The sequence below is a fragment of the Aegilops tauschii genome, chromosome 3, assembly GCF_002575655.3.
Source record: "Aegilops tauschii subsp. strangulata cultivar AL8/78 chromosome 3, Aet v6.0, whole genome shotgun sequence".
Classification (NCBI taxonomy): domain Eukaryota; kingdom Viridiplantae; phylum Streptophyta; class Magnoliopsida; order Poales; family Poaceae; genus Aegilops; species Aegilops tauschii.
The window spans coordinates 561,864,504-561,890,348 of NC_053037.3; positions in this window are offsets into that span (position 1 = coordinate 561,864,504).

Here is a 25,845-nt window from a genome sequence, read left to right on the forward strand (position 1 = left end):
GAGGCGATGCTAGCGACGGTACGGGGAGGACGGGCGGAGATGAGTGGATTGAAGCAAAATGGAAAGGTCACACAGAGTGCAGAGAAGTTCACCATACGGACGTGAAGTTGCAAACCGCGCCGTCGACATGGAGGAGAGCCCAAACCAAGCAGATACAGCTCAAAGACCACGCCTCCAGGAAGGAAAGCGACACCGGATTGGCGCCGCCGTGGTCAGCTGACACATGGGTCAGCAGGGATTTCTCCCAAAGCTAGTACCAGATCAAGGCCGACGTCATCAGAGCAACTCCTACTGCTGAAGCAATGCAAATTGATGACCGCCAGGCCACCATCCATAGGGGTCGAAGGAGAGGCAGGCGTGGGGTGATGGAGAGTCGAGGAGCCGGCAGGGGGGTGGGGTAGCACGCAATGGAGCACAGGGGCGAAGAGCCGAAGACGGCCAGGTCGGACACTGCACATGGCAGATCCGATGCACGCGTGCTTGGTCGTCGATGCAGGGGACCTCAAAGGCACAGCCAGCCGGCGTAGATGCTCCGGCCTCGCCCAAGCAGCAGAACCAGCGCAAGCACTGGGGATGAAGCAGAGCAAAGGAGGCCGGGCTGCCACCCCGCACCACCCAGGCAGGACGAGCAGGCAGACCAAGACCCGCACAAGGCGGGGAGCATGGATCCCGCAGCTGCGACGCACCGGCCCGGAGCAGAGGAGGGTCGACGCGGAGGATGGCGGCGCAGGTCGAGAGCGGCGAGCACCGGCCGGATCTGAACGGTGGAGGACGCCGACGGCCACGGTGGAAGTGGACGTTGCGCGGCAGCGCGAGATGGGGCGAGGCAGTAGCAGGGAGGTGGTGGGGCGTCGGCGCGCAGCAGGGCCCAGAGCATGCCCGGAGAGCTGAGGACGAGATGGATCTGGATCTGACGAGTGGAGATGGACCGGGGAGGGTCGTGGCCGCGGGCCGCGTGCGTCCTCGCTGCCGCCGTCAGCCGCTGGGCTTTGCCCTTAGGCTTCCTCCGGCGACGGCGAGTAGGGAATGGGCGGCGCGGTTGCTCCCTGTTGTTGGCGGCGGTGGGGGCCTCCGGAGTCGCGAGAGCGACCCGGGAGGCAGCGGGGATGGCTCAGTTGACAAAATAGCAACATATCAACTCCTGGATCTATCCCTCTGGATTAGTCCCCACTACCAAAAAGAATCTTATAAGTGATCGGTTACTACAAACAAACTGAGTTATGGCACGGCACACTGTTAGTAGCAACACTTATCACTGACGAGCAACCGGGTACTTCAACTCTGGTGTTTCCAACCTCCTTTTCAAAAAAAAAAACTCCGGTGTTTCCAACCTCAAGTTAGATCAACACAAGATGTCGCAGGTTGGAAAATTATAGTTAGAGTGACACTGTCAAAAAAAGAGCGGTTCCTTGTTGCGGCAGAGGAGGGGGTGCCACCAGGGGGGGTGTACAGGTCCATGGTGCAGTACGGGTACATGGACAAGCAGGACATGGAAGGCGAGGAGTTCCTTTAGTCGGTGCTCACCGCGCTCAAGGAGATCACCCGCACGCCCGAGGAGGCCGCCATGATGGATCGAGCTTGCAGGAGCAGGGTGAGCATCGTGATCGGGATGACGATCCTGACAGCAAGCGGCGGGAATCAAATGCATGGCTGGTTCAGGCGATTCGTCGTCAATCACATGTACAGGTTCCTGCAGAAGAACTTCAACTACGGCGTTTCAAACCTTAAGTTAGATCATGACAAGACGATGCAGGTTGGAATCTCTACTCCTAATGTTTCAGTTGGTAGTCTCTGTTCCGGGTTTATTTTCGTCCCACCTACCACTTTCGTCGGGTTTTTTTCGTCCATTCCCCGCGCCCATGCACGCACGCACTCGAAAAAACCACCCGATCCCATTGAGCACCCGGTTCCTCTCGATCCCCTCCATCACGCACGAGATCGCCGCCACCCCTCATAGAGAAGACGCCGCCGGATCTCGTGCGATCCCGCTGCTGCCGACTACGGGATCGCCTCCACTGGATCGCCGCCGCGGGCGTAAGGGGTCACGTCACCGCCGCCGCGGACGTAAGGGGTCACTCCAGCCGTAATCCCCGATCATCGTCCAGCAGCTCGCCGTCGGCGGCGGCGACCGCCTGATTCCCTGTTGCGCGTCCCCTTCAATCACGGTGGTGCTCCTCCCCGCATCGCCGTCGTTGGTGGAGCTCGCCTCACCCTCCTCACCTCGTCGGCTGCAGCCGCACTTACCCTCCACGGTGCTCCTCTTCGGCATCCACCGCAGGTCAGTGCACGGCGACAATAGAAATTTCAGTTCATGTGTAGAACGCCCGTTCAATCTCTTGTTCAGGAGATTAAAATTGACCAAGGAAGCGGTGCCGGCCACCAGGATCACGTACATGAACACCTGAATCTATACATCCATCTCGAGCCTTGATTAACATGATTAATGGGCAACTCCAACTGTAAGTGCAGCCCTATGTACGAAGAAAGAAAGCAAGGATCTGGTGGAAGAAATCGTTCGATGGTGGACAAATCAGTACGCATACAAGTTACATTATGTCAGGGGCAAACTTTTCTTTTTCTATGGCTTAATTTCTCTGCTCTATATACATGCCAACTATCGTTATATATTGTTTTCTAAAGCTTCTCTATATATTGTTCTGCAAGAACTAGGGACTAACTATGGCCATGGTGTAAAGTGCTGAAACTCGATCTTGTTCGACATGTGAGGGTTGTCAATGCCTGCAAGTGCTCAAACTCGATTTTGTTTTACATGATGTGAAGTGCTAAAAATCGATTTTCTTTTTCTTTATATATATTGTTTTCTAAAGCTTCTTTCCGTGTTGAGCATGCTTGGTTGTTGGACTGTGCAGGCTGGAGAGGAGACAGTGAGATGTGGCAAACTGAAGGCATGAGTTGATTACCTTCTGTTGCTGAAAGGCGTATTTGGAGTATGAAGATCCTGAGTTGTTGTTGATTGTGTCTGCCTGAGCTAGCTAAATTGTTTCAGATACGTTAGTGTTGCTTTCCCGTTGTTTCTTCAAATATCAATATAGCAGTTTTGAAGTCATGCCTGTTGTTTTCTTCATTAGAGATCCACACACAAAACTGATAGGCAAGTAAACTCGCTTTTCACCCATTGCAGTTCATCAGCAATCCTTGAAAATTGCTGGAGTTTTTTTGTTTATCAGCAGCCTTACCTTATTATTCTATAAGGCAATAGAAGGGTCTATTAATACCACATCTGTATACATAGATTTTGCTTATTAAGTGACAATTGCATGAGTTCTTATGTAAAGCTTCGATCTCCTTAAGGTGATGCCTTTTCCTCTTTTTCACAAGTGGGTTCAGCGGCATCTTTTTCTTTATATACGTGTACAATTTGTCTTATTTTCCTTCTGGCCTGGTATGCCACCATTTCAAAAGCTGAGTTGTAAATGAACATAGATACACCAATTTTCCCTTTAATGTGTGTACGATGTTGAGATGCCCGCAGGCCGTCGTCATCCAGTCTCTTTAGTCTTAAACATTCGTTCTATTTTCATATTCAAACAAGTAATTGTCTACTTAGTTAAGGGCCGTCCCGCACCTTGTTAATAGCTGTTCAAATTGGTATGATAGTTTTGTTATTTAATTACTTTGCCGTTTCTTGTACGCAGAAATTCTCCCATAGGGATTTGGAATTGGAGAGTGCCATATATTGGGGTGTATTTGTGGCAATGCATTGTTAGTAAGGGTGAAAGATTTTCTTTAATTTACCTGTTGTGCTAAATTGTTGAGATGGTACCACTTATTTAGCATTCCAAAAACATATGCGCTCAATTGGTTAAGACGACTGGTATGCTGGAAATGAGATTTTTCGTGGAGATATAGTTTTGATATAGTACAAATTTACTTGATTCTTAAGCTATGTGGTAATGTCATTAACATATAATAATATTTTATGCCTACCAAATACTATCCTTTCACAACAATTGTTTATTTTTGAAATTTTAATATTCTTTTGATTCAGGTTATACAGTTACATGATGATGGCAGATGGATGTGTCCTTCGAAGAATTGTCTAAACAGATAAAAAACAGTAACACTAAGTCTTGTAAGATCTCACAAAAAATAGTTCTTGATGCCCGTCCGTTGCTACAGGCTCATGAACGTACATTCCCATGCGTTGTTAGTCGAAATAGAGACGAAGCATTAACATAGGAAGGATTTGTGAACTCTTTTTGTACATCAATAGGGGAGACAACCAAAGATAAGTTAGTTCATGTTTTTTCTTAGTAACACAGTTGTCACCAAGGTACGTCTATGACTCCTAATGTTGAATTGTATTAGCTGTCATGGGCATCCAGCAGTTCGAAAACAGTTGTAGTGCTGATAAATTAGTTCATGTATTTATATTAGTAATACAATGTGATAAAGAAAATCATGTCCAGCAGTTAATAAGCAGTCCGTCATCCTTATATTTCTTGATGGAGGGAATAAGATGCACTTAACAATGCTTAGTTTTTTTGTCTTATATGTGTCGTGCTACTGCTATTTCAGGAGGAATATGAAAAGGAGATAAACGACACCGGGGCTTGGAGCGCTCACATACGCTGAAGAGGCATAAACTTTGGATAAGGTGGGGCATGCACGCATTATTCTCATTTTTTGAATTGTTAGGCCTTCAAAAAAATTGTTTGCATTATTAACATAACTCATGAAAATGACATTTTTTTGATATATTCAGATAGCATTAATGTGACCAATCCAGGTAAATTTGGGTGTCTGGAGTGTGAAAGTTTCAAACGTTTAATCCCACTGATATCGCGGTGATACATGTACAGATTGATGGAGTAGTAACTTCAATTTATTTCTTAAATGATAGAAATACGGATAAAATAATATCAGAGTCGCAGAATTATGTTTGCACGATCTATGTATATCGTATATCTTGTTCGTGTTTTATTTTGAGATGAATTATTTATTTTTTCGTATATTGTATTTCTTTATATCACTTCAGGAGCTGAAGAATGAGAAACTGAAGGCTGTTGTGGAGTAAAGAGCCTCAAGGAGAAACTGGAAAACAGACAGATGACCCGCGGCCGAAGGTCTGTCATGTATGTGTGACGTCCCCGATTTAATCGTACACTAATCATACACGCAAACGTGTACGATCAAGATCAGGGACTCACGGGAAGATATCACAACACAACTCAAAAAAAAAGTCATACAAGCATCATAATACAAGTCAGGGGCCTCGAGGGCTCGAATACGAGTGCTCGATCATAGACGAGTCAGCGGAAGCAACAATATCTGAGTACAGACATAAGTTAAACAAGTTGCCATAAGATGGCTAGCACAAACTGGGATACAGATCAAAAGAGGCACAGGCCTTCTGCCTGGGATCCTCCTAAACTACTCCCGGTCCTCGTCAGCGGCCTGCACGTAGTAGTAGGCACCTCTGGTGTAGTAGGAGTCGTCGTCGACGGTGGCGTCTAGCTCCTCGGCTCCAGCATCTGGTTGCGACAACCAGGAAGAAAGGAAAAGCGGGAGCAAAGCAACCGTGAGTACTCATCCAAAGTACTCGCAAGCAAGGATCTACACTACATATGCATGGGTATCTGTGTAAAGGGGCAATATCGGTGGACTGAACTGCAGAATGCCACAATAAGAGGGGGATAGCTAGTCCTGTCGAAGACTACGCTTCTGGCAGCCTCCATCTTGCAGCATGTAGAAGAGAGTAGATGGTAAGTTCACCAAGTAGCATCGCATAGCATAATCCTACTCGACGATCCCCTCCTCGTCGCCCTGTTAGAGAGCGAACACAGGGTTATATCTGGCACTTGGAAGGGTGTGTTTTATTAAGTATCCGGTTCTAGTTGTCATAAGGTCAAGGTACAACTCCGAGTCGTCTTGTTACCGAGGGACACGGCTATTCGAATAGATAAACTTCCCTGCAGGGGTGCACCACATAACCCAACACGCTCGATCCCATTTGGCCGGACACACTTTCCTAGGTCATGCCCGGCCTCGGAAGATCAACACGTCGCAGCCCCACCTAGGCACAACAGAGAGGTCAGCACGCCGGTCTAAATCCTATGGCGCAGGGGTCTGGGCCCATCGCCCATCGCACACCTGCACGTTGCGTGGGCAGCCGGAAGCAGACCTAGCCTAGCAGGTGTTCCAGTCCAATCCGGCGCGCGCCGCTCAGTCGCTAACGTCACGAAGGCTTCGGCTGATACCACGACGCCGAGTGCCCATAACTGTTCCCGCGTAGTTGGTTAGTGCGTATAGGCCAGTGGCCAGACTCAGATCAAATACCAAGATCTCGTTAAACGTGTTATTATGAAGTAACCGCGAACGCCGACCGGGGCCAGGCCCACCTCTCACCTAGGCGGTCTCAACCTGCCTTGTCGCTCCGCCAAAAAGATTCACCCAGAGGGCCGTCGGGACAAAGGTCCTTTCAGCCCCCAATCCGTGAATCACTCGCGGGTGCTCCACGAGCCGACCCGACTCTAGTCACCACATGTATCATGTATAAAGTAATAGTATATACCCGTGATCACCTCCCGAGTGATCACAGCCCGATAGTATAGCACAACAGACGGACAAGAATGTAGGGCCACTGATGGAATACTAGCATCCTATACTAAGCATTAGGATAGCAGGTAAAGGTATCAACAATTGTAGCAACAATGACAGGCTATGCAGCAGAATAGGATTAACCGAAAGCAGTAACATGCTACGCTACTCTAATGCAAGCAGTATAGAGAAGGAATAGGCGATATCTGGTGATCAAGGGGGGGCTTGCCTGGAAGCTCAGCCGAGAAGGAGGGGTCGTCAACACCGTAGTCGTACTGGGTAGCAGCGGCGTCGGTCTCGTTGTCTAGCGAGAGAAGAGGGGGAAGAAACAATAAATATAATGCAAACATATGCATGACGATGCATGACATGATAATGACTGTTGCTAGGGGTGCCCAATCGCGGTAGTAGGTGATACCGGCGAAGGGGGGAAACATCCGGGAAAGTATTCCCGGTGTTTCGCGTTTTCGGACAGATGAACCGGAGGGAGAAAGTTGCGAGTTTTCTATGCTAGGGATGTGTGGCGGACGAACGGGTTGCATACCCGGATTCGTCTTGTCGTTCTGAGCAACTTTCATGTAGAAAGTATTTTCATCTGAGCTATGGTTTATTTTATATGACTTTCTAAAGTTTTAAATCATTTTTAGAATTTATTTAATTAATTTAATTCAACATTATCCAGAATAGTGCATGCTGATGTCATGATGACGTCAGCAGTCAACAGAGGTGTTGACTGGTCAAACTGACGTGTGGGTCCAGTGGGACCCACCTGTCATACTCTGTTTAGGTTTATTAGGATTTAGCTAATCTAATTAATGTTTAATTAACCTAACTAGTTAATTAGATTAATTAAACATGATTAATTAACTTAATTAATTTACTAATTAAGTAATTAATTAATAATTTTATTAATTCATTTTTATTTTTTTATTTAAAATCGTTCTGGGGGTGGGCCCCCTGTGTCATAGACAGGGGGGTCTTAGCGGGTGCTGGCACTAGAGACAACGGGCGCGGGCGCAGCGGGCGTCGGGCGCCATGTGCAGGGGGTGCGGGCGCAACCCGAGCGGGCGCATGCCCGAGGGCGCTGGGCGCACGCCGGCGCCGGCGGCCAGGCCAAGGGAGGCGGCAGAGGGACAACTGCGGTGGCGAGGGCCGGCCGCGGGGCAAGCGCTGGCGCGAGGGGAGGTAGCGGCTGGCGGGGGAGCAGCGGAGGGGGAAGCGGGCGCGGCGGCAGCAGCAGTGCGGTGGCCGGAGCAGCGAGGCGCAGTGGGACGGCGCGGGGCAATGGTGTGGGGATGCGGTGGCCAGCTGCGGTGCGAGGTAGGGCGAGCGGTGGCCGGCGAGGTGGCGGGCAGTCGGAGCGGGCGCGGGCGACGCCAGGGGCCGAGCGGGAGCACGGCGAGGCCGACGGGTGACTACGGGCGGCAGGCCACGCGGGCACAGCGGGCACACGGGTGCAGGGGAGCGCATGGCACGGGCGCGGTCGAGGCGCGACCATGGCGGGGCGAGCTCGCGGCGATGGCCGCGTGTGAACTCGTCGAGACAGAGGGGGAAGAAGGGGAACAGGCGCGGGGCTCACCCCCGTTGAAGTGAAGGGGGGTCGGCGAGGCTCGATGAAGCGCTCGGGGAGGAGGACGGGGACGAGCGACGGTGGGGAGGAGGCGGCGAGGTTCGGCAGCGTCAGGGGCGGCTTCAGGCGACGGCGTCGAGCGGCGAGGGGCGGAGTCGAACACCCCCGATCCCGATCTGGATCGAGGAGGGAGAGCGAGGAGTGGGGGGAGAGTGGGGAGTGGTTAGCGCTAGGGTTTGGGTCGTGGGGGGACAAGGGAGGCGGGGTGGGCCGGTCGGTTGTGGCCTGGTGAGCAGCTGGGCCACGGCCCAGCTGGGGGCTTTGTTTCTCTCTTTTTTTAATTATTTTCTGTTTTTATTTTATTTTCACTTTTCTGTTTTCTATTATAGTTTTAATAGCTTTTAGTTTTGTAAAATTATAAGACCAGTACCTAAATGGAGGTTGCAAATTAGCCCACCGCCACAATATATTTTGGTATTTAAAATATTTAGTTCACATTTTTATAAATTTCAAAAGGGCATTTATAATAGGTTTAGCTGCAGTTTTATTTATTTTAGTGCATTTGAATACTTTGTGGTTTCTTCTCCATAATCACCTACGCATTATTTGGCACAACCCGAACATTTTAGTTTTAATATTTGAAAACTTTTATTGTTTGCTTGATTTTGAATTTGAATTCAAACCGGTTTCGAACTAACACGAGATTAGCAACAGTAATCGAGGTGACGTGGCATCATTAGCAGAGGTTCACTGTAGCTTAAATATCCGGGTGCCACAATTCTCCTCCACTACAAGAAATCTCGTCCCGAGATTTAAGAGGGAGTCTAAGGGGGAAAGGTTTGGTTACGAAAATCTAACGAATCTTCTCGGTCTTGGTTGCTCCTCTCGAAGTGGTCGATCCATTATATTGATGTCTTCATTTTTCTGCTTCAGGTCATCAAGATGAAGTCGGCATCCTTTCTTTGGGGGTTCCATCGTACTTACGAAAGAATAAGGGGATATTCCGGGAGAACGAACCTGTACAAGGTTGACTATCTGGTCGATAACATCGGGGAAGGTGGCGGAAAGTAACTCTCAAATTGAAACTTAAGAAAATATCGAGAGCAAAGTAATGAGGTTTCATGGGAAGTTTCAAGCGAGCAGGCAACCGTTCGATGCCTGAAACAGGGCGTGAAAGGGGCTCAAAGCAATCGGGAATAAGTATTGCGTCCGATAATAGATTTGATGATCTCTCAGAAGGTGGCTCGTGAATAACATACGAGGCCACGCGCGAGGAAGAACCTTGGGAACAGGGGGTGCGGGAGAGTCAAGCTTCGATCCTGTGGAACTGTGGGTTATGGGCCCACCATATGGGTTACAAAGTACGGAGGGCGCTTTCATCATGCACGATCATGATAGCAAGGCATGTCAGAGAATAGACTGTTAGTCATGTCGGCAACAACATCGGTACCAAGGGCGAGGGGCGAAGACAACCATTTTCCTGCTCGTTGAAACGAGGCGGACCAATAGGCAAAGTTCTCGTCCATCGGTGGTTACCGAAATGTCATCAACAATAGTATCACGGTCTTACTGACAAGGTTGTACACCGGGGTGTTTACATAAGCAGCGAATCATTACTGCTTAGATCATATAACCCACGACAATGGTTAAACAAGACAATGGAAAGGAAAATGTGCTCATCACATCAAACAGAAAAATGGAAAGGAAAATGTGTTTAAACACATATTTCAGGGGTATATCCTTCCCAAGGACAAGCAGATGATGTCCATGACAGGATAGAAGGTAGAAAACCATTTAGGTAAGGGGAGAGAAATTTCCTGACATTACCCATACAACGGTGTTTGGATAATTGATAAGGAAAATTTAGCATTGTGCTTTAAATGTTTTTATTGAAAATCAAAGTACCATAGACATGTTTCGAGATAGCATTGACACGGTCTTCAAGCAAAGGTCAGACTTTGGATACACAAAGGATCCATCGGGATAAACTTATTAAACAAGACATTCAATTTCCTCATGGAAAAATGGTTAACCTTGTGAAAAAGGAAACTATAACACTTGGTCCTCCGGTTAGGTGTGCATGACATCACCTTACCGGGTCATGTAAGGACCAATGTTATGACTCTTGGAAAAATGTTATAACCATCATATCTGACCGAGTTTCAAATCTGATTGGGGTCAGGATACCTCAGACTCAGGATGCCTGAGAAGAAAAGGTGCAACACAATTGATGAGATGGCATTATATGATTCTCGGGAAATGAACTATGGAAGCGAGTTCCGAAACAAGAATTCGTCATTAAACCAAGGAGAGGATGAGGAGATGGCGGATGGACTTGGCGACAACCCATTGAGATTTCCAAAAAGGTGGATCTCCTCAATAATGTAAACAAGGAGATAACATTTGTCAGATCAAATGATATAATGATGTATGCCTGAGAAGAACATACGCAAGTAAACATTGGTTGAAAAGGTGCACCCGAAAGATGGGTTTAGGTAGCATGATCAACATTAGAATGGTGGTTCAACAACAAGTAGTCTAAGAACGAACAATCGGCCATCAACTTCAAAGCAACGGGGTTGCTAGAAGTACAGAATCCAAATAGCACCGTTCACTTGTTGGTATCTCGGTTAGAATCAACCGAGAACCAAGAAAGAATGGTGATGGTGAGAAGTATCACTATTTCAAGAATTCTCAAGAGGTGGAGCAATCCTCACAACATCCTTGATGCAAAAGTTGGTAATACTCCAAGGTAGAACATAACATAAGCTGGATAGCAAGGAACTCAAGGTACTACACGAAACATAAACAAGTTTGTGTTGGAGGGATGGCAATAAAGATGCCGATGATAGCACAAATCATCGAGGGGCAAGGATGGCATTTCTCATCAAGAATTCAATAGATATCCCGAAAGAACCCAAAAGATTGATGATGATCACGACAACTTTTGTTGAGAGGCTCCATGAAGAAGCAATCGAACGGCGACTGCATCAAGCAGAGGGATCATTGCAGCGAAAGATTATGGGATCCACGGATACAACACTAACTCGGGATCAAGCTTGTTGTTTGAGGTGGAATGATAAGACGAGGAACTCGGCATAAGCTTAGCTCATCATCGGAAGTTGTGCTCTGGGATTAAGGACCAGGTAGCACAGTTAAAATCAGCACGATAATGATATAGCCGATCAGGCTAGGAATGACTTGGAGGATTATTAAACTCATAAGCAATGAAAATTACTTAGAGTTATTGAACGAGAGTGCGGAATCGATTCACTTATCGGTGTTCTCGAGTGAAATAACTCAGAACCCGGGGGAAATCTGAAATCGGTGAGAAGCAATACTAGATGAAGACTCATAGGGAGCAACACAGTTCTTTGATATTCTCGAGATACTGGAGGGTATTACTCGAAGGAAGATCGACATAGGGATTGCGGAGATGTATTGATCTGTAGAAGACAAGTTTTTTCACTTGCCGGAGAAATGGAATCAAGGAGAATATATGGTCGGAACCACGATTGCAAAGGATCAATTCACAGATACCAGATGATATTATAACAAGGAAATAGTTATTATTACAAGAAGCTTCCATTATAGGATCTACATCGTGTCCATGGGCATGAACACAAAGTTCAAGGTCGACTCCCACTTCTCCAATGCATAACATTTCATTCACTTCTCGTGTTCGATGAAGTTGTAGTGTTGAAATTTTATCTGGCAAAATACCAGAAGAGTATGACTAGTGAAAACTTTCGCGTTCACACATATTAAAGAAGGCATAGGTCAACCCATCGGGGCATCGTGGAAACATATACCACAAGATTCAATAGTAAATATCACTAGCTCGAAAGCAGAGCATGTTCGACAAAGCAGAGGATACAATTTACCAAAGGCATTATGTAATCGAGAAAAGACTCACAAAGTTATTGAATATGAAGGACGTTGTCGAATAAAATCCAACAAATGATTTGATGGTCCACAAGAGATCTGATGTGAGCATCGGTACTCAACTAGAAGAAGAAACAATGCGAAGGCATTGGATTATAGAAGCAACTGGCTAATTCAAAGCTCACATGTAAAGGAATTATGATTTCCAAATCAAAGGATCAGAAGCAAACGGTCTGATTAAGGATGGATAAGTTGAGTAGGCTTAGGGTACAATCGACGGCAATTGGATTGGTTGAGAACCAGCTCACGTTTAAAATGACGTCTGAGCCGGAAGGATAATTTTTAGGGAATAACTGATGATTTCGTGCATTCACACGCATGTTGAATCGACAGGATCAGAATGACAATCACAAGGATTTTAATGGTTATTGCTAGACAAATAGAATTGTCCAGATTGCAAGCAGACAAGTATTTGTAGAGCAATAGTTGGCAGAGAATTACCGGAAGATCGGGTAACATCTTAATGTATCTTGTGCATCATATGAACAACGGGGGGAAAACGGATACTCGGAAGTGCGAGGAATTATCCGTAGGGGGTATTCATGAGGCAAGAACTGCAGGGCAGTATCTCAAATGATTCTCAAAACAATAGAGAGAATTTCGAGGTATCTTGTAATAACAAGATCAACGGAAAATGATTGTATGAAGGACAGGTGTACGTGGTTATCCATAGGGGGTTTATCGAAGGGAATTGCAAAAGCGATGACACAAAGTCTCGAGAGAACATCATAGAGTATCTTCGGAATCTTCTGCTGCAGCAGTCGATCATCTGTGATAAGGGGCTCTCCGGGAGGAAGTAGTTACGAGAACCTAGAGTCGGAGTTAGTAAATTCATTTAAACCAGAATAGAAGAGAGATTAGAGTCCCAGAATATAGGCTGAGGAATAAAAGATCCTAATACCACCCGATGGCGAGGTGGGCCCGTAAGCCACACAACCATGTTAGTAAAAGTTTTGCAATGTCTAGACTTGACTTCGGCCAAGGAGTGTGGAAGGGGGTTTCCTACAGGCAGTCGGCTCTAATACCAACTTGTGACGCCCCCGATTTAATCGTACACTAATCATACACGCAAACGTGTATGATCAAGATCAGGGACTCACGGGAAGATATCACAACACAACTCTAAAGTAAAAATAAGTCATACAAGCATCATAATACAAGCCAGGGTGATATCGCGGTGATACATGTACAGATTGATGGAGTAGTAACTTCAATTTATTTCTTAAATGATAGAAATACGGATAAAATAATATCAGAGTCGCAGAATTATGTTTGCACGATCTATGTATATCGTATATCTTGTTCGTGTTTTATTTTGAGATGAATTATTTATTTTTTCGTATATTGTATTTCTTTATATCACTTCAGGAGCTGAAGAATGAGAAACTGAAGGCTGTTGTGGAGTAAAGAGCCTCAAGGAGAAACTGGAAAACAGACAGATGACCCGCGGCTGAAGGTCTGTCATGTATGTGTGACGTCCCCGATTTAATCATACACTAATCATACACGCAAACATGTACGATCAAGATCAGGGACTCACGGGAAGATATCACAACACAACTCTAAAAAAAAATAAGTCATACAAGCATCATAATACAAGTCAGGGGCCTCGAGGGCTCGAATACGAGTGCTCGATCATAGACGAGTCAGCGGAAGCAACAATATCTGAGTACAGACATAAGTTAAACAAGTTGCCATAAGATGGCTAGCACAAACTGGGATACAGATCGAAAGAGGCACAGGCCTCCTGCCTGGGATCCTCCTAAACTACTCCCGGTCGTCGTCAGCGGCCTGCACGAAGTAGTAGGCACCTCCGGTGTAGTAGGAGTCTTCGTCGACGGTGGCGTCTGGCTCCTGGGCTCCAGCATCTGGTTGCGACAACCAGGAAGAAAGGAAAAGGGGAAAAGGGGGAGCAAAGCAACCGTGAGTACTCCTCCAAAGTACTCGCAAGCAAGAATCTACACTACATATGCATGGGTATCTGTGTAAAGGGGCAATATCGGTGGACTGAACTGCAAGAATGCCAGAATAAGAGGGGGATAGCTAGTCTTGTCGAAGACTATGCTTCTGGCATCCTCCATCTTGCAGCATGTAGAAGAGAGTAGATGGTAAGTTCACCAAGTAGCATCGCATAGCATAATCCTACCCGACGATCCCCTCCTCGTCGCCCTGTTAGAGAGCGATCACCGGGTTATATCTGGCACTTGGAAGGGTGTGTTTTTATTAAGTATCCGGTTCTAGTTGTCATAAGGTCAAGGTACAACTCCGTGTGGTCCTGTTACCGAGCGACACGGCTATTCGAATAGATAAACTTCCCTGCAGGGGTGCACCACATAACCCAACACGCTCGATCCCATTTGGCCGGACACACTTTCCTGGGTCATGCCCGGCCTCGGAAGATCAACACGTCGCAGCCCCACCTAGGCACAACAGAGAGGTCAGCACGTCGGTCTAAATCCTATGGCGCAGGGGTCTGGGCCCATCGCCCATTGCACACCTGCATGTTGCGTGGGCGCACGGAAGCAGACCTAGCCTAGCAGGCGTTCGAGTCCAATCCGGCGCGCGCCGCTCAGTCGCTGACGTCACGAAGGCTTCGGCTGATACCACGACGCCGAGTGCCCATAATTGTTCCCGCGTAGTTGGTTAGTGCGTATAGGCCAGTAGCCAGACTCAGATCAAATACCAAGATCTCGTTAAGCGTGTTATTATGCAGTAACCGCGAACGCCGAACAGGGCCAGGCCCACCTCTCACCTAGGCGGTCTCAACCTGCCCTGTCGCTCCGCCACAAAGATTCACCCAGAGGGCCGTCGGGACAAAGGTCCTTTCAGCCCCCAATCTGTGAATCACTCGCGGGTGCTCCACGAGCTGACCCCACTTTAGTCACCACATGAATCATGTATAAAGTAATAGTATATACCCGTGATCACCTCCCGAGTTATCACAGCCCGATAGTATAGCACAACAGACGGACAAGAATGTAGGGCCATTGATGGAATACTAGCATCCTATACTAAGCATTAGGATAGCAGGTAAAGGTATCAACAATTGTAGCAACAATGACAAGCTATCCAGCAGAATAGGATTAACCGAAAGCAGTAACATGCTACGCTACTCTAATGCAAGCAGTATAGAGAAGGAATAGGTGATATCTGGTGATCAAGGGGGGGGGCTTGCCTGGAAGCTCAGCCGAGAAGGAGGGGTCATCAACACCGTAGTCGTACTAGGTAGCAGCAGCGTCGGTCTCGGTGTCTAGCGAGAGAAGAGGGGGAAGAAACAATAAATATAATGCATGACGATGCATGACATGATAATGAGCGTTGCTAGGGGTGCCCAATCGCGGTAGTAGGTGATACCGGCGAAGGGGGAAAACATCCGGGAAAGTATTCCCAGTGTTTCGCATTTTCGGACAGATGAACCGGAGGGGGAAAGTTGCGAGTTTGCTATGCTAGGGATGTGTGGCGGACGAACGGGCTGCGTATCTGGATTCGTCTCGTCGTTCTGAGCAACTTTCATGTAGAAAGTATTTTCATCTGAGGATTACCCATCGCCAAGCCACGCTTTCCCTACCCTAGCCGCCGCCAACAGCCTGGTGACTAGGGAGGCGATCTCCTTCCACCAATCTCCACCGGCCGATGCGCTGGCCCCCTGTCCCTCCGGCCGCTGCTCCGGCGGCAGGAGGGAGGGGTGTTGGAAATATGCCCTAGAGGCAATAATAAATGGTTATTATTATATTTCTTTGTTCATGGTAATTGTCTATTATTCATGCTATAATTGTATTGTCCGGAAATCGTAATACATGTGTGAATACATAGACCACAACGTGTCCCTAGTAAGCCTCTAGTTGACTAGCTCGTTGATCAACAGATAGTCATGGTTTCCTGACTATGGACATTGGATGTCATTGATAACGGGATCACATCATTAGGAGAATGATGTGATGGACAAGACCCAATCCTAAGCATAGCATAAAAGATCGTGTAGTTTCGTTTGCTAGAGCTTTTCCAATGTCAAGTATCTTTTCCTTAGACCATGAGATCGTGCAACTCCCGGATACCGTAGGAGTGCTTTGGGTGTGCCAAACGTCACAACGTAACTGGGTGACTATAAAGGTGCATTACGGGTATCTCCGAAAGTGTCTGTTGGGTTGGCACGGATCGAGACTGGGATTTGTCACTCCGTGTGACGGAGAGGTATCTCTGGGCCCACTCGGTAATGCATCATCATAATGAGCTCTATGTGACTAAGGCGTTAGTCACGGGATCATGCATTGCGGTACGAGTAAAGAGACTTGCCGGTAACGAGATTGAACAAGGTATTGGGATACCGACGATCGAATCTCGGGCAAGTAACATACCGATTGACAAAGGGAATTGCATACGGATTGATTGAATCCTCGACACCGTGGTTCATCCGATGAGATCATCGTGGAACATGTGGGAGCCAACATGGGTATCCAGATCCCGCTGTTGGTTATTGACCGGAGAGGCGTCTCGGTCATGTCTGCATGTCTCCCGAACCCGTAGGGTCTACACACTTAAGGTTCGGTGATGCTAGGGTTGTAGCGATATATGTATGCGGAAACCCGAAAGTTGTTTGGAGTCCCGGATGAGATCCCGGACGTCACGAGAGGTTCCGGAATGGTCCGGAGGTGAAGAATTATATATAGGAAGTCAAGTTTCGGCCATCGGGAAAGTTTCGGGGGTTACCGGTATTGTACCGGGACCACCGGAAGGGTCCCGGGGGTCCACCGGGTGGGGCCACCTATCCCGGAGGGCCCCGTGGGCTGAAAGTGGAAGGGAACCAGCCCTTAGTGGGCTGGGGCGCCCCCCTTGGGCCTCCCCCCCTGCGCCTAGGGTTGGGAACCCTAGGGGGGAGCTTCCCCCTTGCCTTGGGGGGCAAGGCACCCCTTCCCCCCCACTTGGCCGCCCCCCCCCCTTTGGATCTCATCTCCAGGGCTGGTGCCCCCCCCCAGGGGGCCTATATAAAGGGGGGGAGGGAGGGCAGCAACCTACAGCCTTGGGCGCCTCCCACCTCCCCTGCAACACCTCTCTCTCTCTCGCAGAAGCTCGGCGAAGCCCTGCAGGAGAACCGCTACATCCACCACCACGCCGTCGTGCTGCTGGATCTCCATCAACCTCTCCTTCCCCCTTGCTGGATCAAGAAGGAGGAGACGTCGCTGCACCGTACGTGTGTTGAACGCGGAGGTGCCGTCCGTTCGGCACTCGGTCATCGGTGATTTGGATCACGGCGAGTACGACTCCGTCATCCACGTTCATTGGAACGCTTCCGCTCGCGATCTACAAGGGTATGTAGATGCACTCCCTTCCCCTTGTTGCTAGTATACTCCATAGATGCATCTTGGTGAACGTAGGAAAATTTTAAAATTATGCTACGATTCCCAACAGTGGCATCATGAGCCAGTCCTATGCGTAGTTACTATGCACGAGTAGAACACAAAGCAGTTGTGGGCGTTGAGTTTGCCAATTCTTCTTGCCGCTACTAGTCGTTTCTTGTTTCGGTGGCATTGTAGGATGAAGCGGCCCGGACCGACCTTACACGTACGCTTACGTGAGACAGGTTCCACCGACTGACATGCACTAGTTGCATAAGGTGGCTAGCGGGTGTCTGTCTCTCCTACTTTAGTCGGAACGGATTCGATGAAAAGGGTCCTTATGAAGGGTAAATAGAAATTGGCAAATCATGTTGTGGTCATACGTAGGTAAGAAAACGTTCTTGCTAGAAACCTACAAACCACGTAAAAACTTGCAACAACAATTAGAGGACGTCTAACTTGTTTTTGCAGCAAGTGCTATGTGATGTGATATGGCCAGAAGATGTGATGAATGATATATGTGATGTATGAGATTGATCATATTCATGTAATAAGAATCACGACTTGCATGTCGATGAGTATGACAACCGGCAGGAGCCATATGAGTTGTCTTTATTATTTTGCATGACCTGCGTGTCATTGAATAACGCCATGTAATTTACTTTACTTTGTTGCTAAACGCGTTAGCCATACAAGTAGAAGTAATCGTTGGCGTGACGACTTCATGAAGACACAATGATGGAGATCATGATGATGTAGATCATGGTGTCATGCCGGTGACGAAGATGATCATGGTGCCCCGAAGATGGAGATCAAAGGAGCATGATGATATTGGCCATATCATGTCACTATTTGATTGCATGTGATGTTTATCATGTTTTTGCATCTTATTTGCTTAGAACGACGGTAGTAAGTAAGATGATCCCTTATAATAATTTCAAGAAAGTGTTCACCCTAACTGTGCACCGTTGCGAAGGTTCGTTGTTTCGAAGCACCACGTGATGATCGGGTGTGATAGATTCTAACGTTCGAATACAACGGGTGTTGACGAGCCTAGCATGTACAGACATGGCCTCGGAACACACGCAATACACTTAGGTTGACTTGACGAGCCTAGCATGTACAGACATGGCCTCGGAACACGGAGGACCGAAAGGTCGAGCATGAGTCGTATAGAAGATACGATCAACATGGAGATGTTCACCGATCTTGACTAGTCCGTCTCACGTGATGATCGGACACGGCCTAGTCGAATTCGGATCATGTTTCACTTAGATGACTAGAGGGATGTCTATCTGAGTGGGAGTTCATTAAATAATTTGATTAAATGAACTTAATTATCATGAACTTAGTCTAAAATCTTTACACTATGTATTGTAGATCAAATGGCCAACGTTGTCCTCAATTTCAACGCGTTCCTAGAGAAAACCAAGCTGAAAGATGATGGCAGCAACTATACGGACTGGGTCCGGAACCTGAGGCTCATCCTCATAGTAGCCAAGAAAGATTATGTCTTAGAAGCACCGCTAGGTGAAGCACCAATCCCAGAAAACCAAGACGTTATGAACGCTTGGCAGCAGCGTGCTGATGATTACTCCCTCGTTCAGTGCGGCATGCTTTACAGCTTAGAACCGGGTCTCCAAAAGCGTTTTGAGAAACATGGAGCATATGAGATGTTCGAGGAGGTGAAACTGGTTTTTCAAACTCATGCCCGGGTCGAGAGATATGAAGTCTCCGACAAGTTCTTCAGCTGTAAAATGGAGGAGAACAGTTCTGTTAGTGAGCACATACTCAGAATGTCTGGGTTGCACAACCGCTTGTCTCAGCTGGGAGTTAATCTCCCGGATGACGCGGTCATTGACAGAATCCTCCAGTCGCTTCCACCAAGCTACAAGAGCTTTGTGATGAACTACAATATGCAGGGGATGGAAAAGACCATTCCCGAGGTATATTCAATGCTGAAATCAGCGGAAGGGGAGATCAGAAAAGAACATCAAGTGTTGATGGTGAATAAAACCACTAAGTTCAAGAAGGGCAAGGGTAAGAAGAACTTCAAGAAGGACGGCAAGGGAGTTGCCGCGCCCGGTAAACCAGTTACTGGGAAGAAGTCAAAGAATGGACCCAAGCCCGAGACTGAGTGCTTTTATTGCAAGGGAAGTGGTCACTGGAAGCGGAACTGCCCCAAATATTTAGCGGACAAGAAGAAGGCCGACAACACCCAAGGTATATGTGATATACAAGTAATTGATGTGTACCTTACCAGTACTCGTAGTAGCTCCTGGGTATTTGATACTGGTGTGGTTGCTCATATTTGTAACTCAAAGCAGGAACTACGGAATAAACGGAGACTGGCAAAGGACGAGGTGACGATGCGCGTCGGGAATGGTTCCAAGGTCGATGTGATCGCCGTTGGCACGCTACCTCTGCATCTACCCACGGGATTAGTTTTAAACCTCAATAATTGTTATTTAGTGCCAGCTTTGAGCATGAACATTGTATCTGGATCTCGTTTAATTCGAGATGGCTACTCATTTAAATCTGAGAATAATGGTTGTTCTATTTATTTGAGAGATATGTTTTATGGTCATGCCCCGCTGGTCAATGGTTTATTTTTGATGAATCTCGAACGTGATGTTACACATGTTCATAGTGTGAATACCAAAAGATGTAAAGTTGATAACGATAGTCCCACATACTTGTGGCACTGCCGCCTTGGTCACATCGGTGTCAAGCGCATGAAGAAGCTCCATGCAGATGGACTTTTGGAGTCTCTTGATTACGAATCATTTGACACGTGCGAACCATGCCTCATGGGTAAGATGACCAAGACTCCGTTCTCCGGAACAATGGAGCGAGCAACCAACTTATTGGAAATCATACATACCGATGTGTGCGGTCCAATGAGTGTTGAGGCTCGCGGAGGATATCGTTATGTTCTCACTCTCACTGATGATTTAAGTAGATATGGGTATGTCTACCTAATGAAACACAAGTCTGAAACCTTTGAAAGTTCAAGGAATTTCAGAGTGAAGTTGAGAATCAACGTGACAGGAAAATAAAATTCTTACGATCAGATCGTGGTGGAGAATATTTAAGTCACGAGTTTGGTGCACACTTAAGGAAATGTGGAATAGTTTCACAACTCACGCCGCCTGGAACACCTCAGAGAAATGGTGTGTCCGAACGTCGTAATCGCACTCTATTGGATATGGTGCGATCTATGATGTCTCTTACCGATTTACCGCTCTCATTTTGGGGTTATGCTTTAGAGACTGCCGCATTCACTTTAAATAGGGCTCCGTCGAAATCCGTTGAGACGACACCGTATGAATTATGGTTTGGGAAGAAACCTAAGCTATCGTTTCTAAAAGTTTGGGGATGCGATGCTTATGTCAAGAAACTTCAACCTGAAAAGCTCGAACCCAAATCGGAAAAATGCGTCTTCATAGGATACCCTAAGGAAACTATTGGGTATACCTTCTGCCTCAGATCCGAAGGCAAGATCTTCGTTGCCAAGAACGGGTCCTTTCTGGAGAAGGAGTTTCTCTCGAAAGAATTGAGTGGGAGGAAAGTGGAACTTGATGAGGTGATAGTCACCCCTTCCGAACCGGAAAGTAGCGCAGCGCGGGAAAATGTTCCTGTGGTGCCTACACCGACTGGGGAGGAAGTTAATGATGATGATCATGAAGCTTCGGATCAAGTTACTGAAATTCGTAGGTCCACAAGGACACGTTCCACACCAGAGTGGTACGGCAACCCTGTCCTGGAAATCATGTTGTTAGACAACGGTGAACCTTCGAACTGTGAAGAAGCGATGGCGGGCCCGGATTCCGACAAATGGCTAGAAGCCATGAAATCCGAGATAGAATCCATGTATGAAAACAAAGTATGGACTTTGACTGACTTGCCCGATGATCGGCGAGCCATAGAAAATAAATGGATCTTTAAGAAGAAGACGGACGCAGATGGTAATGTGACCATCTACAAAGCTCGACTTGTCGCTAAGGGTTATCGACAAGTTCAAGGGGTTGACTACGATGAGACTTTCTCACCCGTAGCGAAGCTGAAGTCCGTCCGAATCATGTTAGCAATTGCCGCATACTATGATTATGAGATATGGCAGATGGACGTCAAAAAGGCATTCCTTAACGGCTTCCTTAAGGAAGAGTTGTATATGATGCAGCCGGAAGGTTTTGTCGATCCTAAGAATGCTAACAAAGTATGCAAACTCCAGCGCTCAATCTATGGGCTGGTGCAAGCATCTCGGAGTTGGAACATTCGCTTTGATGAGATGATCAAAGCGTTTGGGTTTACACAGACTTATGGAGAAGCCTGTGTTTACAAGAAAGTGAGTGGGAGCTCTGTAGCATTTCTCATATTATATGTGGATGACATACTATTGATGTGAAATGATATAGAATTCTTGGAGAGTATAAAGGCCTATTTGAATAAGTGTTTTTCAATGAAGGACCTTGGAGAAGCTGCTTATATATTAGGCATCAAGATCTATAGAGATAGATCAAGACGCCTCATTGCAGAGTACATACCTTGACAAGATATTGAAGAAGTTCAATATGGATCAGTCCAAGAAGGGGTTCTTGCCTATATTGCAAGGTGTGCAGTTGAGCACGGCTCAATGCCCGACCACGGCAGAAGATATAGAAGAGATGAGTGTCATCCCCTATGCCTCGGCCATAGGGTCTATTATGTATGCCATGCTGTGTACCAGACCTGATGTAAACCTTGCCGTAAGTTTGGTAGGAAGGTACCAAAGTAATCCCGGCAAGGAACACTGGACAGCGGTCAAGAATATCCTGAAGTACCTGAAGAGGACTAAGGATATGTTTCTCGTTTATGGAGGTGATGAAGAGCTCGTCGTAAAGGGTTACGTCGACGCTAGCTTCGACACAGATCTGGATGACTCAAAGTCACAAACCGGATACGTGTATATTTTGAATGGAGGAGCAGTAAGCTGGTGCAGTTGCAAGCAAAGCGTCGTGGCGGGATCTACATGTGAAGCGGAGTACATGGCAGCCTCGGAGGCAGCACAGGAAGCAGTCTGGATGAAGGAGTTCATTACCGACCTAGGGGTGATTCCCAATGCATCGGGCCCGATGACTCTCTTCTGTGACAACACTGGAGCTATTGCCCTTGCGAAGGAGCCCAGGTTTCACAGGAAGACCAGGCATATCAAGCGTCGCTTCAACTCCATTCGTGAAAGTGTTCAAAATGGAGACATAGATATTTGTAAAGTACATACGGACCTGAATGTAGCAGATCCGTTGACTAAACCTCTCCCTAGAGCAAAACATGATCAACACCAAGACGCAATGGGTGTTCGATTCATCACAATGTAACTAGATTATTGACTCTAGTGCAAGTGGGAGACTGTTGGAAATATGCCCTAGAGGCAATAATAAATGGTTATTATTATATTTCTTTGTTCATGGTAATTGTCTATTATTCATGCTATAATTGTATTGTCCGGAAATCGTAATACATGTGTGAATACATAGACCACAACGTGTCCCTAGTAAGCCTCTAGTTGACTAGCTCGTTGATCAACAGATAGTCATGGTTTCCTGACTATGGACATTGGATGTCATTGATAACGGGATCACATCATTAGGAGAATGATGTGATGGACAAGACCCAATCCTAAGCATAGCATAAAAGATCGTGTAGTTTCGTTTGCTAGAGCTTTTCCAATGTCAAGTATCTTTTCCTTAGACCATGAGATCGTGCAACTCCCGGATACCGTAGGAGTGCTTTGGGTGTGCCAAACGTCACAACGTAACTGGGTGACTATAAAGGTGCATTACGGGTATCTCCGAAAGTGTCTGTTGGGTTGGCACGGATCGAGACTGGGATTTGTCACTCCGTGTGACGGAGAGGTATCTCTGGGCCCACTCGGTAATGCATCATCATAATGAGCTCTATGTGACTAAGGCGTTAGTCACGGGATCATGCATTGCGGTACGAGTAAAGAGACTTGCCGGTAACGAGATTGAACAAGGTATTGGGATACCGACGATCGAATCTCGGGCAAGTAACATACCGATTGACAAAGGGAATTGCATACGGATTGATTGAATCCTCGACACCGTGGTTCATCCGATGAGATCATCGTGGAACATGTGGGAGCCAACATGGGTATCCAGATCCCGCTGTTGGTTATTGACCGGAGAGGCGTCTCGGTCATGTCTGCATGTCTCCCGAACCCGTAGGGTCTACACACTTAAGGTTCTGTGACGCTAGGGTTGTAGAGATATATGTATGCGGAAACCCGAAAGTTGTTCGGAGTCCCGGATGAGATCCCGGACGTCACGAGAGGTTCCGAAATGGTCCGGAGGTGAAGAATTATATATAGGAAGTCAAGTTTCGGCCATCGGGAAAGTTTCGGGGGTTACCGGTATTGTACCGGGACCACCGGAAGGGTCCCGGGGGTCCACCGGGTGGGGCCACCTATCCCGGAGGGCCCCGTGGGCTGAAAGTGGAAGGGAACCAGCCCTTAGTGGGCTGGGGCGCCCCCCTTGGGCCTCCCCCCCTGCGCCTAGGGTTGGGAACCCTAGGGGGAGCTTCCCCCTTGCCTTGGGGGGCAAGGCACCCCTTCCCCCCCACTTGGCCGCCGCCCCCCCTTTGGATCTCATCTCCAGGGCCGGCGCCCCCCCAGGGGGCCTATATAAAGGGGGGAGGGAGGGCAGCAACCTACAGCCTTGGGCGCCTCCCTCCTCCCCTGCAACACCTCTCTCTCTCTCGCAGAAGCTCGGCGAAGCCCTGCAGGAGAACCGCTACATCCACCACCACGCCGTCGTGCTGCTGGATCTCCATCAACCTCTCCTTCCCCCTTGCTGGATCAAGAAGGAGGAGACGTCGCTGCACCGTACGTGTGTTGAACGCGGAGGTGCCGTCCGTTCGGCACTCGGTCATCGGTGATTTGGATCACGGCGAGTACGACTCCGTCATCCACGTTCATTGGAACGCTTCCGCTCGCGATCTACAAGGGTATGTAGATGCACTCCCTTCCCCTCGTTGCTAGTATACTCCATAGATGCATCTTGGTGAACGTAGGAAAATTTTAAAATTATGCTACGATTCCCAACAAGGGGGACCCCGTTCCTCCACTCTGTAATTAGGTTTTGGATCTGTAGCTCGTGGTGCGTCGTTGGGGTGGTGGGAGCGGCGCATAGACGAATAAATCTGCCTCAGCTTCACTCCCATACCGGCGGTGCCCTTCACGGCGGCGTCTTGGAGTTGATGGCATCGTGTCTCTGCCGATCCTTCAGATCGGCAGCGTTAGGGTTCATGGATGGTGTTGGCGAGGCGGCGGCGACGACTCCATCAGGTGTGTCTCTCCTTCTGCTCTGTCCCCGTTGCTATGGCGTTGCCTCCGACGTCATGGTGGAGCAGGGAGGTTTTGTCGTTCAGGAGTACGCGCAGGCGGTTGTCTACGCAAGTGACAGCTGGAAGATGGAGAATCTTGTGTTGGGTCTGTGGTTGAAGGCTGACAGTTCTGGTTTCCTCCTCGGACGTCGTCGTCATGCGGGGGTGTCAGTTCTGAAGTTCGATGGCGTGTGCGGGGACATGTTGCCCTGGTCTGATTCTTTCAACGGCTATGGTTTTGCTTCTGGCAAACTACTTTGGAGGTCCGCAAAGCTGCTGATCAGCGATGGAGCCGCGTCGAGCTTGGGTGAAGAGGTGATCTGTCTTTTTACCCTTTGGTGGCCGCTTCGGTGGTGTCGAAGGAGAGGGACAGACGTTGGTATTTTGCACAGGATTTACTATCTTTTCAGTCTTGTATGGTCGGTGCTTACGTGCCTTGTAACTTGATCTTTATTCTATATAAATGAGACACGTATTACCATGCAAAAAGTATTTTCATCTGAGCTACGGTTTATTTTATATGATTTTCTAAAGTTTTAAATCATTTTTAGAATTTATTTAATTAATTTAATTCAACATTATCCAGAATAGTGCATGCTGGATGACGTCAACAGTCAACAGAGGTGTTGACTGGTCAAACTGACGTGTGGGTCCCACCTGTCATACTCTGTTTAGGTTCATTAGGATTTAGCTAATCTAATTACTATTTAATTAACCTAACTAGTTAATTATATTAATTAAACATGATTAATTAACTTAATTAATTTACTAATTAAATAATTAATTAATTATTAGTTTTATTATTTCATTTTTATTTTTTTATTTAAAATCGTTCTAGGGGTGGGCCCCCTGTGTCATAGACAGGGGGGTCTTAGCGGGCGCTGGCACTAGAGACAGCGGGCGCGGGCACTGCCCGAGCGGGTGCAGCGGGCAACGGGCTCCGTGTGCAGGGGGTGCGGGCGCAACCCGAGCGGGCGCATGCCCGAGGGCGCTGGGCGCGCGCGGCGCACGCCGGCGCCGGCGGCCAGGCCAAGGGAGGCGGCGGAGGGACGA